Here is a 17407-nt window from a genome sequence, read left to right as displayed (position 1 = left end):
AGATATTTAATCTGATGCTCAGATGTTCGCTGGTTCACTCGGTTCAGGATTCTCTTCTCTGAGATCTCAAACTGAGCATTTTCCAAAAACATTAATTATTTTTAGTTCATGTGAACACAATGAACTTCTCAGACTCTTTTCTGCCTGAAGAAATACAATCAACCTCCAAAACCCACAATGTGTAACTGACAGAGTTCAACCTCCTTTGGAACGTTTCCAAACCAAGCCAGAGAACAAAGTCCCCAATGTTCCAGCAGCGTAGTTTGGATATGAGTTAGTTTCATCCTGATGATGATAATCTGATATGATTAAGGCTTAAAGACGCTAATTAAAGCTGGTCTGAGACCTGAAGAGCCAATAAAATGAGTTTTGTTAAAGTCGTAAGTGTTTCCAGAAGGCTGAACCGCAGCCGTGTGTTTAAGAGTCTAAATGAGTCTTTGCTGAGCTGCTTTTGTTTCCTCCTCGTCACTCTGCTCAGGTGTGCTGCGTCACCTGACGAGGTTCACCTGGGGAGGAGGTCTTTAAAAGCACCGGGGCCGGGGGCCTCTGGTTCAGGTCCTGCTGGTCCTGCTGCCTCGCAGCTCTACCCCTGGAGTTTCTGTCACAGTCAAGATCATGTTTGAATATTTTGCAGAACTGAAAACTGAAAAGGAACATAGAGAGAATGAACATAGAAACAGTTTCTCTGGGCAGGTCCAGGTCTTGCTGAGTCCTCCGTGGGGGATCTGGACAGCAGTGTAATGAAAGTGGGCTGAGAGCTGCAGAACGAGCTCAATCACCACAGCTGCACAGGAGTTCCCCGGGCCCCGATGGAAACCCGCGGTGAGGACCTCTTTGGTCCTCTGGGGGGTTTGACTCCAGCTGCTGTTCAGCTCAGAGACTCTGATGGTGGTTTTCCTCCAGAGCAGCTGGTTTCTAACAAAATAAATGTCTCCTCATCGGTACATTCACCTACAAACTACCTTCAAATGTTAAAATGTTCCACATCTTTCATACATACTGACTAATATCAAACATTTCAATCCCATTAAAACATTTAAAAACATTCAACCTTCCAACGGTTCGAGTGTTGGGGAGCTTTACCCCACAAGAACCCATTTCTCCTTAAAGTGTAAGTTTGGCGGAAATTGAAAATAAAGCTATTTTCTGAATGAAAATATATCAACTAAGCCGTGGAGGAAGTAATTTTCGCTCATCACGCAGTTCAGAGCTAGCACGGGCGGGAGCTAGAGTCCAAAATCGCAAACAGTGGGTTAGCATGGGGCCAACAGCCACACGCTTTCAAAATCGCATTTTTAAACCACTAACATTGCTCAAAACAGCGCCAAACCTCGTCAGCAGCTTGCTCTGGGTGTCTACACATAAAACGAAGCACCAACAACTCAGTTCATGAACCCGAAGTTTATAACAGAAGACAGTTAAGAACACTCACCAATTCTACCCCTGCCAGCTCCTCGCGAAGGATAGTCCGTAAGTGTCGATTACCGAACGCAGCTCTCGTGTTCCCGTGTGAGATCTCGCGTGACATGTATGTGCTTCAGATAAGGCTGCTGTCTTGAACTGATTGGAAGTGTATACAAACTATCCCGATGTTTTTACCCACCGTTATTAACTTATATTTGGCCAAACTGCCACTAATTTAAAAGTATACTCGTTTTATTCTGGGCGAAATCTTCAGTGGTCTCCCTCGTTTTGCATTGCGTTCGGTAATCGACACTTACGGACTATCCTTCGCGAGGAGCTGGCAGGGGTAGAATTGGTGAGTGTTCTTAACTGTCTTCTGTTATAAACTTCGGGTTCATGAACTGAGTTGTTGGTGCTTCGTTTTATGTGTAGACACCCAGAGCAAGCTGCTGACGAGGTTTGGCGCTGTTTTGAGCAATGTTAGTGGTTTAAAAATGCGATTTTGAAAGCGTGTGGCTGTTGGCCCCATGCTAACCCACTGTTTGCGATTTTGGACTCTAGCTTCCGCCCGTGCTAGCTCTGAACTGCGTGATGAGCGAAAATTACCTCCTCCACGGCTTAGTTGATATATTTTCATTCAGAAAATAGCTTTATTTTCAATTTCCGCCAAACTTACACTTTAAAGGAAGATACTTTTTTATTAATAATCCAATTCGTTCCTAATTGACTTGAGCAGATCGTTACTATTGTTCTTATCGTGATAACGGATGTGATGTCGGTTAAAAGGCTGACGACAGAGACTTTTCTTTATAGAAATGTGGATGAGTTTAAATGTAATAGAAGACTTAAAGAATTACGATGATTAGGGGGTTGAAACTCACCTTTACTGTGCATGTCGATGTCACTGTGGTTCCTTCAGGGTTAAATTCTCCTAAAGAAAGCTTCTCTCCCTGCACACAAAGCTCTTCTCTTCTACTCCAGAGAAGTTTACTGACGGATGTCATTGCCGAGTCGGTGCAACCTTCACCAACTATTGCAGCTGCAGCAGACTTGTTGTTTCTCCGTGTCCTCGTGTTACACGTGGAATAGAAAATGTGAGGTTGAGACGGTGGTGGGCGGCAGACGGACGACATCAACCAACACAATGAGGAGGAAAACACTGCAAAGCATCTCAACAGTCACAAACAGCAGCTGTCAGACCGATGAACGTTAAAATACGATGTCTCTCTGCCGAAGTTAAAACACTAACTCTCTCTCTCCCGAAGCCCTCGTAGGAAAACGAAGCTGCTGCAGCAGCACATTTACTTCAGATGACATTATGAATAACATTGGATTGAATTGAACCCTCTTTAACCCTCCTTGTCTGAAGACTTGTCACCAAAGTCTTCTTTTCAACATTTTGATCTTTGAGGTAAAAAATGGTGAAAGGAGAAAAAATGTACTTAAAGGCTGGTAGTTCATTTGTCATTCGTACATCAGAGATCACGTGACAATGAAGGTTAGAACTAGGATTAAAGGGTTAGAACTAGGATTAAAGGTGGTTAAAACTAGACTTAAATGGTTAGAACTAGGGTTAAAGGGTTAGAACTAGGGTTAAAGGTGGTTAGAACTAGGGTTTAAGGGTAAGAACTAGGATTAAAGGTGGTTAGAACTAGAGTTTGTAGGGTTAGAACTAGGGTTAAAGGGTTACAACTAGGATTAAAGGTGGTTAAAACTAGGCTTAAAGGGTTAGAACTAGGGTTAAAGGGTTAGAACTAGGGTTAAAGGTGGTTAGAACTAGGGTTTAAGGGTAAGAACTACGATTAAAGGTGGTTATAACTAGGATTTAAGGGTAAGGACTAGGATTAAAGGTGGTTAGAACTAGAGTTAAAGGGTTAGAACTAGAGTTAAAGGGTTACAACTAGGATCAAAGGTGGTTATAACTAGGATTTAAGGGTAAGAACTAGGTTTAAAGGTGGTTAGAACTAGAGTTAAAGTCTTAGAACTAGAGTTAAAGGGTTAGAACTAGGTTTAAAGGGTTAGAACTAGGATTAAAGGGTTAGAACTAGGGTTAAATTTGGTTATTTGTTATCCTTTTTTCTATCTTTCTTCATGAAGTTCTTCATTCGTCCAGCAGAGGTCACTCTCTCTACATGTCTGGATCTGAAGGACTGTGACTTCTGTACCTCTGCATGAACATGGGTATTTATTTTGCAGTATTGTGGGTGAAAGGTGTCGGCAGTGGAAGGAATGAATGTGTGAACAGTGCCGTGTACAAAACGATGTGCTGGCAGCGTCCAGAGACAAAGGTTAGATAGTAAATGCCGTCGGATCAGCTGGACGGGCTTTTCCTTCTGGAGTCTAAACTGCCATCACTCTCTCCATGCCGCCGCCGCCGTCCAGATCCATCTGAGGGGTAATGACACGGTCGGCGCAGTGATTGCTGGTCATTGAGCTCCATCGAGCAAAGTAATGTCTTTTTTATCTTCAATAACAGACCAGAAATCAGATGTTGGCCGAGCGCCAGCGGCAGGCTGAAAGCCGACACTCGATGTGGATGTCGACGGCTGTAAAATTACCAGGAAGGCGACCGGCTCGCTGCCTATTGGCTGATTTAGGCTACAGAAACACAACTTTTATCTTTTAGAATTGAATTGCTGTAAAACAACCACAGCCGAGGTCATAAAAACTGTTAGTGACTCTTTTTAAGGTCATACTATTTGGAAAAATAGTGGTTGCAATTCCTCAATATGTGAAGCTAATGATGCCACACACAGAGTCACAATAAAAGTGGAAAATGTGTGTTGTTTTTTCAATATCAAATTCAAAGTATTTTTACAGTTTTCAGTGGCTGGGAGAGTCATTATCACATACCTAACTCTTCAGGTCTGGGTTAAGTGATGGTTTGTTTGCTAGACAACTGAACTGAACAGTTTTACAGGTAATTAGTAGAAAGTTAACTGTAACCCCCCCCCCCCCCACCACCTATATTTTAAATGTATTATTAAAATAATTTGATAAATCTCAGTATTGAGTTCATGACCTGGAAGTACAACATTTAAAGAGTCAAGAGCTTAAATGCTACTTATGTTGAAACAACGAGCACAAGCAATGTGAGGCTTCACGTTTGATAGTGAAAAAAAACGTTATTATATACTTTATTAAATCAGCCGTGAATGCAGAGATCGTAACTACGGATCAACCTCACCTGAACCACCACCACCAGAGCATCATGTATTCAGATTTAAAGGACTTTCCAGGAACGACATCCGCCCAAATCGAAGTTGCCACACCAGAAAGGACCTCGCTTTTGTCTGATCTTCCTTTGGTTCGATTTTCCTTCAGGAAACTACAAAGAGAGGTCGAGCTGAAGAGTGGAAGGAGGACATCAAGGTTGTTGGACTTTCTTTTTAGTTTTTATCATTGGGGGGCTGAGCCTGGAGGACTCTGGGAAAGATAGGGTGAAGGGAGGAGAGTGGAGATAAAAGCAGCAGAAGTCTGAGGGTTGTATAGTAGTGGATAAGATGGAGTCCAGGAGGACGTATCAAGGAGACGGGTGGAGATGTGGAGGCTGATAGCCGTCTGAAGGAGGAACCGATCCTCTGCTTTTACAGCCGAGCAATCAGGAGACAGGAAAGTCCGTTTTATTCTCTTCCTTCGTTTCTCATCTCTTTTTAAAAAGGTTGTAGATAATGCCGATGCTGGGCGCCACGGCAACAAGATAAGCACATATTCAATTGTGTAATGAATCTCAACGTGACCCCCGATGTGCTTACCGGATCAAAACTGCACCGAAAACGAAAGTACCAGCGTTTTCAGTGGTGAATCTGAATCTAACGACGCCATTAGTTCTACCTGAATGTTTGATTATTCTCCACAACCTGTGCACAGTCGTCGAGGTAGCATCCTTTTGGCAGGGAGGATCTATTAGCATAAGGACATTAATGTGTCTGGCTGCCGACGGTGGATGGATGGATGCAGGGTGTTCGGACATCTCCAGGAGGTAGTCGGCCCCGCTCACTTGGCAAACGGAGCAGCAGATGGTCGCGCTGACCTTTAGCTAGTGAGTCCAAGAGCTAAAGCTGTGTTTTCCCAAACAAAGGACGTGGGATGAAGAGCCAAATAGGATTACATGTCACAGAAATAACAATTATCTGACATATTCAATGAAACGATGCCTTTCTTAGTACTTTCCAACTTCGCCAACGTGTCTGAAGGATTCATGTTCACTGGTTCCATAGCAAGAAGACTTGAAACTAGAGATTGAGACCATCAACTCATGTTTACAATGTTTTTCTCATAGACTTCTATACAACCGGAGAGGAGTCGCCCCCTGGTGGCCAGCAGAGAGAAGTAGGACCATTTTCTCATAGACTTCTATACAACCAGAGAGGAGTCGCCCCCTGGTGGCCAGCAGAGAGAAGTAGGACCATTTTCTCATAGACTTCTATACAACCAGAGAGGAGTCGCCCCCTGGTGGCCAGCAGAGAGAAGTGGGACCATTTTGTCATAGACTTCTATACAACCAGAGAGGAGTCGCCCCCTGGTGGCCAGCAGAAAGAAGTAGGACCATTTTCTCATAGACTTCTATACAACCAGAGAGGAGTCGCCCCCTGGTGGCCAGCAGAGAGAAGTAGGACCATTTTCTCATAGACTTCTATACAACCAGAGAGGAGTCGCCCCCTGGTGGCTGACAGAGAGAAGTAGGACCATTTTCTCATAGACTTCTATACAACCAGAGAGGAGTTGCCCCCTGGTGGCCAGCAGAGAGAAGTAGGACCATTTTCTCATAGACTTCTATACAACCAGAGAGGAGTTGCCCCCTGGTGGCCAGCAGAGAGGTGCACCTTTAAGGCACTTCAGTATTGGCTTCACTTTTCAGAACCGGAGGTTGCTGCCTGATTACTACCTTCCAAGTGGCAATGAATGCAACTTTAAAAATGGATAACTAATACATAGTTTAATTTATATTCCAAGAAAAACTCTCCTTTTCATATCTTTTGGAAAAACCCCTGAAATATTACATTTTCTTTAAGGAAGACACAGCGAAGCAAAAGTAATTAAAAGTCTCTGCTCCAAAAAGTGAGCGATAACGAGTTGAATATTAATTAGCAGCATTTTTCCAGCAATGAAGATGTCTGGTAATCTGCACCGTGATACGCCAGTAAAAAGTAAAGTTTAAAGTCTCATCAGGCAGCTAACATAGCGACGGTTAGCCCAAAGTATCCAAACCAAATTGTGTCATTAACATTAGAATGTTAACATTACTGATTCCAGACAGAAACAGCATCGACAGAACAAACATCCATACACTGGATATATACTTTCACTATATCACAAGGTCTTATTACACATTATTTTATTTCCAATAGGTTTTTCTCAAACTAAAATAGTTCCCGAGTAGTCGAATGAAACATGGCAACGGCTGCTGAAAGCATGTTGCTGCTCTATTGTTGCATCTGGCAGATGAAAGTTGTTGCAACAACAACAGGATCCTTTGACCCGGGTGACAGGTGTGATAAATAACCCCGTCTGCGACCCCGGGGGATTCCTTTGAGGATGCTGCTCACAGCTAATAAGGTGTGAGCAGCCTGTAGTCTGGCTGTCAGGGCTGCAGGATCGTAAAGCATGTGGGCCTCGCAGACCCGATCCCAGGTTGTGATACGGGTGTCGATGGTTCAGAGGCTTCTATTGTGACTGGAGAGACGGGTGCAAGACAGCAGGTCACAAGGAAACGCAACTCAACCTCTTTGTTACTCGGAGAAAACACCGGTTGAGTTTAGTGCTGAAGCGTTTAGAGAAGAGTTTAATGGTGAGGTATTTGTGCACAGGCAAGGGAGGGGCTTCCCTCCACGTAGACCCAACCAGGTCGTTGTTGAAGTCCCAGACCCCGTCCTGTCTGGGTTCATGACATCATCATGACATCATCCAGAGGTCCTCGGTGGATTTCACCAAGCTGGATTCACTGGATCTAGCAGGACCCACGTGCTGGTTCACCACAGCTGGAGGAACCAGAATAAAGTATTGATTTGTGATTCAATATCAATAACCAGATGAAAAGGATGCTGAAGTGACTCCTTTTAAAATGCTGGTTTTCTGAATGGAGTCTGGTTGATGGGTGCTAGGCTAAGCTGTAACATAATATCAGGCCGATGGCGCCGATATATAAAATACAAAGAATCAAATATGATCTCTGGCTTCATTTGAATGGGAAACGTGTAAGGAAAAGTGCTTTTGTAGCATAAACCCAATGTGTTTCTCCCAAACTGTTATTTAAATGATTTTAGCACATAAACATCATGAGTCGGAGACGGAGTTGTGTTTGTTGTGTACATGCTACTGCTTCTCTGTTGTGCTTTGAGCTTTTCTTTTCCAAGAGAACACTTTAACAACCTCTAAATGAAAGAAGGCTGCTCTGAGACGCATCAATATCTGGGTTTCTCTGGTGCTGTCAAGCTTTCTGCTTATCTCAGGACAAAAGGAGTCGTTTAGGCTGAGAGTGTTCCAGAAACAGACATCAGTCCTCCCTCACCATCAGATAGCGTTTAGAGCCGGATGCATTCTGTCCCATCTGTGGGAGTCCGTGGAAACGATGTGGGACGGGGGGAAAAAAGGATGCGTCCGCCGGACCGCGGCGCCTTGACGATGGGTGGTAACCGTGGTAACGATGTCAACGTGTACGAGAACACAGCGGGATTTAATCAGAAAAAAAGTCAATGTAGAGGAACTTATACAAATGATTACACACACACACACACACACACACACACACACACACACACACACACACACACACACACACACACACACAGTGGCATCAATGGAACATGAACAGTGTGATGGATGTAAGCGTTAAACGTGTTGCCTCCTGTAATTCCATATCTGGAAAGTCATGGGAAATTGAACAGCCGACCCGCCTTGTTCAATCCCAACAGGTCGGGCTACGCTAACCCCCCCCCCCTTCCTCCATGGCGGTGGCCGATGAGAACGTTGAACGAGGTTTGAGTCGTGTTCAGATAGAAAGAGATTGCTCTCAGTTTGAAGGATTGTGTTTTCTGCTGGATGTGATTTCAATGCCAGAATCTGTGGTGGAGACCAAAACAGAGCTAAAAGTGTGTGTGTGTGTGTGCGTGTGTGTGTGTGTGTGTGTGTGTGTGTGTGTGGACTTTGATTCGTCAGGTGGCCACTAATGTAAACTATGTGTCTGCTGGGTGTGTAACTAGGCAACCACTAATACATTAGACATAAAACATGAAACCAATTCTTCATTTCCCCTCAGTGATCAAAGTAATCAGTAAATACCACTTTTCCCTTGTAACCTCATTCACAGCACAGTTTAATGTGTTATTCATTATATTCCTTTCACTTGTCTAATATTCCACGAGCTTGTTTAAGCATCCCACGTTATGAACTGATGAACACTTGTGTTATTTCCCCGTGAGACACCAAAGAACAAACTCTGGATTTTAATAGACCTTTCTTGGATCATAGGAATTGTAATAAATGCATGAAAAGGGCACCGTCTGATTGTTTCTTCCAATAACAATAAGCGGAGAAATGATTTCCCCGAGGCTGCGGTTTCATAGTCATCGCTCCTCGATGACCTCATGCCGTTAAAGCTGCGGTGGTTCAGTCTTCATCCTCACGGCCGTCAGATGGATGTGAAACGTCACGAGGCCGAGCGGCTGGATTGAATCCCGTCACGAGGGGAACAGCGGTTTGAGGGATCGGGACAATCAGCGGTGGCTTCTTGCCAGAGATACGGCAGTTTATTCAGAGAGAGAGGACTAAAGATCCGGGATCGGCTGGGCGAGGTCACCACGTTTACTTTCAAGCTCTCCTCGTTGTCTTAAATGTCGACAGCTTAAATCCAGTCGTACCGGAGGAGCATTTCTTTCATTTGAAAGTCCAGGGTCACACATGTCATACATCCCCTTATGAATTAGGAATATAATTGAAGTTGTGTGGTGTTCACTGAGCAGCTATTTTCTTTTTTGTAATTGGTTACATAAATAATCCGAGGTCCATGATTTATTTAGCAAGGCCTCGTTATGGAAGCTCACTGACTCATTGGCAGAATCTTTTAATTTGGAAGTTAAGGCTCCTGTTGGATGTTTCCTTTGACTTTCAAAATAAAATCTGGAACAGAAAAGGAGCAGTATTTGTGTTGTCCTCATCACAATGCGTTGACTCGACTCATAGAGTCAAATCACGTCAATTTGTTCGCCAACGCTTTAGTTTTGAAGCCATTAGAGCAAAGTGATTATGAGAGTCAGATTCATGACAAAGCTGTGATATCATAGTGGCCATTAGCTTCTTTTGTCGTCAATATAGATCCACATACTGTACGTTGGTTTAGTCTGGTTTTAATGTTCAGTGACCTGCCAGCCCATTATTCAAGGATTCTAGTGAAAACACATTTTATGCAATAAAATAACTACAAAAGTACAAGCAGATATTTAGCATTTTCTCACAATAATTAGTTTTAGAAGTGTATGCATGTGACACACCGTTACCGTGCCAACGCTGCTTGAAAACAGCAATGGTGGGAGTCAACACAAACTGGGACGTCCTGCAGGTCCTGGTCCTCCAGGTCCTGGTCCTGCAGGTCCTGGTCCTGCAGGTCCTGGTCCTCCAGAGTGTTCCCTCTAAACCCCATCAGGTCTTTGTCAGGTCTTAGTCTCAGAGCTGCTTGTTTGCTTTACATTTCATTTCATATTCTGGGCATTAACGTGCATGCTCCATAATTGGGTCTTCTGAGGGTAAAAGTGATGCAATTCAGGAGTAATCACCTTAAATCTAATTAGGCATAATTGGATTTTCATTTAATAATTAATGGAAGTGAATTTAACAGGGTTTTATGCAGGTTTGGGTTACACAAAATCTATCTCCTTCTAATGGAAAAGTGAGCGATAGGCTAACATATTAATGTAACCTTTACACTTGTTTAAACTACAGAAACCATGTGTGTTACTGTGGAAAAGCACATTCTGTTAGAGACTCAGAGGAGGAACTACAAACCAGGTAACATTGCTGAGGAGCAAAGGGATGGTTTGTTGTTGCTATCGCTGTGGTAAAATTGAAAAACGGTGCAAATAAAGGGAAGCGGGAGTCGATATGAGCACATATGCAAATCCGGCCGGCTTACAGTGAGGCTGTTATTGCCTGTGTGGAACTGTTATTGCTTTTGAAAACGAGTCTTTCCCTCATTCCTCAGCGTTATCTTGGCATTTCGCTAACTTGTAGAAAATTCAAATAAGAGCAAAAAGAAATATGACGGGAGCGATGCAAGCGTAACGCATTACAGCGAGGCCAGGAGGGGTGACGGTGATGATGTCACAGGACCGTTAATATACCATCACATCGACTCCATCCACAGCTTCATTCAAATGTGTCGTCATTTTAAATATTTGTTCATGGATGAAGATGAAACCTGGTGACAAACACAGTTCAGACGTGATGTTGGACCCAGGAGGCGACCTCCGGGTCAGAGAAGTGAAGCCAATGCTGAAGTGCCTTAAAGCTGTCATTGTCATTCAGTCTCTGTATGAAGGGTAAGATTTATCGTAGAGCTCCGGGAGACCACAGAGCGCTACACTGACCAGTGACATCACAAGCAGAATCTCATCGCTGATTGGACTTTGCTTCAGAGCGCCTCACACAAAGCGTTTTTGCGTGCGTCGTGTTAGTCGCGACCTCTTTGCGTTGGCTTTATATATCATTTACGTCGTGGTTAGTGTGAACGCCCCTTCAGAATAAACTGATTACATTTTGCAGGTCAAAGTTCAAGGTCACTTTGACCTCACTAATGAAGTGAAAGTTTCCCTCCGTGAGTCGGAGTCGATGAAACAATGTTGTTGTTTTTCCTCGTTAGAAGGGGGCGGGTTCAGTCTCCAACTAGAGCAATTATTAGTATTGACTTATTTTTTAGTATGCAGAGTGAAAAGAGCTCGTCCAGTTTGAGTTGAAAGGGACGATACATTTTTGATTATTTGACTGTGAATTAATAAAAAAATAATAATAACCCTCACTGATGCTGATCATATGTGCAAATGAATAAAACAGGCACATTGAGACATGCATTCACCAACGTAACACCATATATGCAGCATCGAGACATTCAGAACAAAAATCAGCACTAAAACCTGAGTCACTGGACTTTAATTCGCTAACGAGAAGACATGTTGGCATTTTGAGCTCCAGATTAAACGAGAAGATTTTCATCTTCTAAAGCAGGAGACGAGCCGCTTTCAAAGGAACTCCTGATTCAATCCTCAGAACGTTTCACCCCAAATCATCGCGCCGGATTTTTATGAGGCCTCTGGCGTCCTTTTGAAGTTGAAGCGTGAAAACTTAAATGAAGAGCACACACACACACACACACACACACACACACACACACACACACACACACACACACACACACACACACCCTGTGAGACACAAGGCCTTGACTTTAAAGGCCACGTTTCAGGTCCAGGGTCTGATGGACTAATGTGTGACGTTCAGGCTCTTTGAAGAGTGTCTGGAATCCACAGTCACTCTGACGTTTCACAAAAGGTAATTAACTGTGTATCACAAGGAGGTGCAGCGGTTTGTTCTAACACGGTCACAAAGTACCTGGAAGTCAAAATAAGTTCCTTCCTCCCAACTTTTATCTTTTAATACACTCCCATATACCCAAAACCAGAGCCAGAGGGCATTTAGTCTCTTTGTCTGGGCCAGACGGCGTTCTGCAGACAGCCGAGATAAACAGGGACGCAACAAAGGTCACAATACCTTCATATACAACATTCATCACCTGCGATATGAAGTCCATTCGGAAGTCCAGTAGCTGTTTCCAGCTTATTCTATTATCTACTTTTGTTTGTATGTGAGGTGAAATAATAAGTAATATTAATTATTTATTTTAACAGCTTGTAACGACAGTCAGGCGTGTCTCCTCCAATCAGCTGCCAAGAAAAACAGCTAGAAGACGATCAATGCGTTTTATGTCTTTATATGAAATCACTTGTCAATAATCCAGAGAGCTGAATATACGATGAAACATGGCTGCACGTATGATTGGATGTATTGATGATTTGATTAACAACATCCACTGCTGATGAATTGATTGATTCTGTTTAACTATAATATCTGTTTGAGTGTTTAAGGCACTTCAGCATTGGCTTCACTGGTCCAGTAAACGGTTGTCCGTCTCATAATATCAATCAACGAGGCAGATTTTACGCCGGTTGTTGCAAACCAAAGCTTTTTATTTCCTCCCAACATGCACTTTACTGTCTCTACATTGATTGTGGGGCGGTGGTCGGACACTTCTATGTGCACAGCAATACTGTAGATCACGTGGGACGCTGAACAAACAATTTACCTTTCATTGGCCGGCTGCCTGTATAAGCTACATAATGGTCTGATTACTTCAGCTATTTTCTGCAGTTGAATATTATTATTTATTATTTACTCGTTAAGCTGATCTGATACTCAGATTCCAACAAAAACAAGCATCCGTCCTCTTTAATACTGAGGGGGTCCAGTATTAGAAGTCTACGTGGAGCTCCAGGTTCTGGTGTCGGGACAGGAACATGGCACGCTGTCTGGACCGGACCGCCGTGAAAGCGATGACAGAGAGGAGATTTATGGCCGAGCGTCTGGTCCACGTGTGCAGCGGTGCGTTTCACAGCTCCGGAGTCCTGCTGGGTTTCAGTTTGTTTAAACCAATTCTAGATTCATGGTGTGATGTCATCAGACCAAACAGCTGATCTGGGACATCATGTGACTAATGCATTTCCATCAGCTATAAAGTCTTTATCGACAAAAGGGGGTAAATATGGAAGTGAAATGTCTGGAAGTAAACCTTTGTGTTTCAACTTGAACTTCTTACATAACGATCATCTTGAACACTTTTTTATTTTCATGAGGTCGTCCTTCTTACATAATCATAATTGTCCGCCAGCAAACGCGTCGTATCTGTGTTTTGAAATCAGCGGCGTGGCTTTTTGGCATGAAGTCAACAGAAAGAGATAAGTGAATCGTTAATTCACGATTGTGACAGCGTAACAAGTTTCGGATAAACAACATAATCACTTCAGTCATTTACTGAAGGAGTTATTGAACGTACATTGCTGCAAAACATCCTCCAAGTCAATCAAAGTACACTGGTTTCCCTGCACAGACACCATGTTGGTCTTATAATTATTATTATTACCATCCGGTCGTACCAGGACGTATTTAACTGTCAGCAGCAGGCGGCAACATCCGGTTCTGAGAAGTGAAGCCAAGGCTGAAGTGCCACAAACCATCATGCTGGATTGAAGAAGACTTGAAACTAGAGATTGAGACCATAAACTCATGTTTACAATGTTTACTGAGATAATACATCAAGAGAGAAGTAGGACCATTTTCTCATAGACTTCTATACAACCAGAGAGGAGTCGCCCCCTGGTGGCCAGCAGAGAGAAGTAGGACCATTTTCTCATAGACTTCTATACAACCAGAGAGGAGTCGCCCCCTGGTGGCCAGCAGAGAGAAGTAGGACCATTTTCTCATAGACTTCTATTGAACCAGAGAGGAGTCGCCCCCTGGTGGCCAGCAGAGAGAATGTAGCTTTAAGGTACTTCAGCATGGGCTTCACTTTTCAGAACCTTGGGTTGCCTCCTGGTCCAGTGAATAGGCGGGAGGAATCATGTGCATCTATAGAGGGGGGAGGCTGGGTCCGGATCCCAGCTGATATCGGGTGAAGGCAGGAAACACCTGGACAGGTCACCAGCCAATCACAGAGACACAACCATTCATGCTCCTACAGGAACTTTAGATCCATCAAGAGAACCCACGCTGACACCATCAGCCTGCAAACTCCACACAGAAGGAACCCGGAATTGAACCCGAAGCCCGTCTCTCTGTGGTGTAGCCCGGCACAGTCCTCCACCCATCGTGCACCGCTGGAGATCAGAACACGTCGTAGTTAATTTAGGAAGTGCTATTAGCCGGGAATAACGAGCACTTTGTAAGGAAACACATTCCCGGCAGCGCCGATGCGTGAAAGCTCTCTAAGCGTTATACACTCGTTTGAGCGTGAACTCTTTGAGGCTTCGGTGCTCAAAGGATGAACAGAAATAGTTTGAGAGGATCCGGTCCTGCCGCCGCCGCCGGTATAACCGCTCCCTCGGGACTCCTCGTAAAGCCGCCACGCACCGAGTATTTACAGCAGCAGCAGCAGTCGATGTGTCGTCTTCGCACACAAGAAGAGAAGCACATCTAACAGAATTCAAGACTCTGAAAGAAAACGATTGTGAACCGAGGACCTCACACAAGCTCAAACACCATAAAGAAGGCTGATTACATTAGCTAAAGCTGTTATTGCCTCAATACCATTACCTCCAACTCCCGTGGTGGTCTCTGTTAATAGAAAGGTGTGTGTGTGTGTGTGTGAGAGACTGCATCCACCCACGACCCTGTTTGTTTGCATATAGTCGGCATCATTATTTCCTGACTGCAGGTCACACTGCAGAAATAACCATATAGCATTTTGTGTTTCGCGTTAATTATAAAAGCGAGATTATTTCCCGGGTTCCGATAAGCGGCGAGGTCTTCTGGGGTTTCAGTGTCGCGGTCGTCGTGCTCCAGAGACACCAGCTCGTTGTAATGACTTGACAGGTGAAAATGCTAATTTGGTTGTAGAGTATCAGAGCTGACCTTATCAAGGTTCAGAATTTCATAAAATCCACAATAAATAGCTGTTCATTATAAGTTCAATTTGACACTCCAGTGGTGTGTGTCCTGGTGAACTTCTCATTAAAGAATCATAATTAATCATAGAGGGTGTGTGTGTGTGTGTGTGTGTGTGTGTGTGTGTTCCCATTATAATATTTCCCCAATAAATAATCTCCCATCCGGTGCCGATGTATGTGCCCCCCAAACCAGGGTCTCTGAGGTCCCAATGGGGGCTGGGTGTAGTTGTGTAGTAGTAGTTGTCTAGTAGTAGTTGTGTAGTAGTAGTTGTGTAGTTGTGTAGTAGTAATTGTGTAGTTGTAGTTGTAGTTGCGTAGTAGTAGTTGTGTAGTAGTAGTTGTGTAGTAGTAGTTGTGTAGTTGTAGTTGCGTAGTAGTAGTTGTGTAGTAGTAGTTGTGTAGTAGTAGTTGTGTAGTTGTAGTTGCGTAGTAGTAGTTGTGTAGTAGTAATTGTGTAGTTGTAGTAGTAGTTGTGTAGTAGTAGTTGTGTAGTAGTAGTTGTGTAGTAGTAGTTGCGTAGTAGTAGTTGTGTAGTAGTAGTTGTGTAGTTGTAGTTGTGTAGTTCTGGGTCTCAGTCTAGACTGGCTAGACTAGAGACCCAGATCTGAGGCCCCCTTACCCTCAGAAGCTGGTCCATCTTCAGACTGGTAGCTGGTGATTGATAGTTCTGCCCTACTCCCATCATGCATTGCTGCTCGTCACCATAAACCTGAGTGTTGGTTTGTGAATGGGAACGTTGTGAGAACAGTGTTTTAACAGCGAGCCCTTCGTTCTGACAGCTGTCCCTCCAGGAGCCAACATCTGGATTTACAACCAGGATTCATGGGTCCTGGTTTGGATCCCGTAGACCGGCTCGGGTCATCCTCACTTTCATTCTGATTTCAAGGTCTAATCGTTTATTATAGGAACCAGAATTTATGATGCAGATAAGGAGACGAGAGTTCAGGACTCATCATGTTACCCTGCTTCTCGTTCTGGTCTGGGGTTTGGGGGGTTTGGTCTGAAAGCACTCATTCACTCCTCCTTACCCTCCAGGGACGTCTACTTAAAGGACTATGTAGAGGACTATGTAGAGGACTAGATAGAGGACTACATAGAGGACTATGTAGAGGACTAGATAGAGGACTATATAGAGGACTACATAGAGGACTATGTAGAGTTCTACATAGAGGACTATATAACAAGGAAATTAGCGGTATACGCTGTCAAATGTATTAATGTTCCCTTAAATGTTATTCATATATATTACACTGCTCTCTCTACACATCATGTTTCCTTCAGCACAATGCATGATGGGATATCAGGCTGGGTTAATGAGTTTTTTCACTACTGTTGCAGATGCATTGCGGGATACTTTGAGGCACATATAGGGTGTAAACATGCAGACAGAAGTACAGAAGTGAGTGATTTCAGACTGTTTGAAGGACAACGGTGCAATGCAATAATTCTAATACTTCTTTAATTACTAACTTTTATTCTCCGGCCTGAGAGTGCCGTATAACGCCCCTCCAAATGTCATTTTTTTATTGCCACCTCGGACAGTAATGAAGTGGCAGCTATTAAAGCACCGTGGTAATGACAGCGGATCATGAAATCACTTAAAGCCATTACGATCCGAAGTCCGATGATTCATCACGGAGATCATCAGATCAGCAGGGGAGCTGCACTCAAATGTCCTTGGACCCGACTATTATCCTCCTCGTCCTCCTCCTGCTGCTCCTCTCAGGTGTTCTCCTCTCATCTTGCCTAATGATACATGCTAATTGTTTTTAAATGGGTTTTTTGTGCCGGTGCACCTTCTCTCCCTTCAGCTCTATTAAACCCGCCGGAGCGTGAAAAACCAAAAAAGGGAGAAACTCACACAGAATCCAGTCAGACGTACAAATCAATGCATCTAAATACAATTTCAGGAGGAAACCGGAGGCGTTTTTCTTCCTTTTCCAGCCCCCACATGAATCAGTGAGATCCAGGAAAACCTCAGTCCAGAACCTGAATATACAACGCCGACATGGTGCCAGAAAGGCGCCCAGAAGGGCTCTTGGCACCTCCATTGGAAGACCAGCAAATATGAAACACGCTGTTGTTTGCTTTGTTTATGAGCACGTTTTTTTACAGCTCCATATGGCTCACTGTAACTTTCCTGTATCTCCTGCACGGTGCCGCCGTGTGACATTATCCTTTTTATTACTCGGCTTGTTGGCAGCGACGCGAGGGGGGAAGCGGTGCCAGGAAACAAATCCGTGCGAGATGAAAGGAACGAGTAAAAAGTGGGAAAAGATTAGAAAAACCAACGTGTC

This window comes from Eutrigla gurnardus (assembly GCF_963514095.1).
Source record: "Eutrigla gurnardus genome assembly, chromosome: 12".
In the NCBI taxonomy this organism is placed as follows: Eukaryota; Metazoa; Chordata; class Actinopteri; order Perciformes; family Triglidae; genus Eutrigla; species Eutrigla gurnardus.
Note: the sequence above shows the minus strand (reverse complement) of the source record.